This window comes from Belonocnema kinseyi, chromosome 5 (genome assembly GCF_010883055.1).
Source record: "Belonocnema kinseyi isolate 2016_QV_RU_SX_M_011 chromosome 5, B_treatae_v1, whole genome shotgun sequence".
NCBI lineage: Eukaryota > Metazoa > Arthropoda > Insecta > Hymenoptera > Cynipidae > Belonocnema > Belonocnema kinseyi.
Genome location: NC_046661.1, coordinates 44,353,851 through 44,355,344, shown reverse-complemented (window position 1 = coordinate 44,355,344; position 1,494 = coordinate 44,353,851).

Here is a 1,494-nt window from a genome sequence, read left to right as displayed (position 1 = left end):
CGAATTTATAACAAAGTAGTTACATTTTCACCCGAAGAAATGAATTTATAAACATAAAGAATAATATTCTTCGAAAAAGGCGATGAATATCTGACAAATTACATGAATTTTCAACCAAATAGTTGAGTTTTCAACTAAAAAATTCTGAATAAGAACAAAATTAATTTTCAACGGAACAGTGGAATTTATAACCCAAGAACTGAATTTGAGAAAAATGGATAAATTTTATATCGAAAAGAATAATTTCCTATCAATCAAGATGAATCTTCAACTACATAGTTGAATTTCCAACTGAAAAAAAAAATAAATTTTAAACAAAAATAGAAACAATTAAATTTTTAGTTCAAACAATCAATTTTCAACCAAAAACGATTTTTAAGTCCAAAAAGAAGAAAAAGATCACCTTTTTTCAAAAATTTGTATTTAAAAATTAATGAATTTAATAGAAGTGTTGAATTTTCTGCAAAACCGTTAAATTTTAACTCATATATATGAATTTCTAACAGGAAAGTTCATTTTAAACCAAATAAATAAATTTTTAACACAAACAGATGAATCCTCAATCAAAAAGTATACATACATTTAAATTCATTGAGTTCTGATGTAATGCTGTCGACTAATGTAGAGAACTAGCTTTCTGTCGATAGAATTATGATATTTGGTCTACTTATCTGAAGCTTATTTACAGAAAGGCAAGAAAAATTTTGGTTTAAAATTCTTTTTTTATGTTAGTCTTTTGTTAGAAGTTAGTTTTTACCACTAAAACCTTGAGTATAAATTGCAGTTTTCAGTTAAAAAGTGTATCTTTTTCATTTGAAACTTTGTCTTTTTGGTATAAACTTTTCCTTTTTGTTTGAGAATTGACATTTTTGGTAAAAAAATCTTTATTTTCTTGTTAAAAAAAAAATTTAGATGGAAATTAAATTATTCCATTCCTGGTTGAAAATGATCTTTTTTATTTGACAAATTCAATTATCTGGTTAACATGTTTTTGGTAAATTCGTATTTTTAAATTATTTCTTTAATTGAAAATGTTACTATAGCATTCATGGTTGAAAATTCTACTATTTTATGGATAATTTGCTTTGTTTGCAAATTACTTTTATTAAAGTTTCTTCTCTTTTTTAGAAGACTATTTGTTTGAAGATTTTCCTTGATTGAAAATTAATTGTTTTTTGGTTGAAATAGGATTTTGTTTTAGTTGAAATTTATTCTTTTCGGTAAAAAATTATTTGTTTGAAAATTCTTCTTACGGTTCTAAAATTAATTTATTTGCTTTTTTATTAACTTTTTTTTACTGAAAATGTGGCAATTCCTTTTTTTGTTATATATTTATCTTTTTTAATTCAAATTTAACTATATGCATATGGGTAAAAATTCATCTCTTTAGTAGAATATTACAGTCTGTCAAGTTAAAGCGTGGGTGGCTTTACTCGCAGTCGGTAAGGTGTATCGACATGATTTTGGTGTCAAAATATTAAGAAGAGCTCCCTC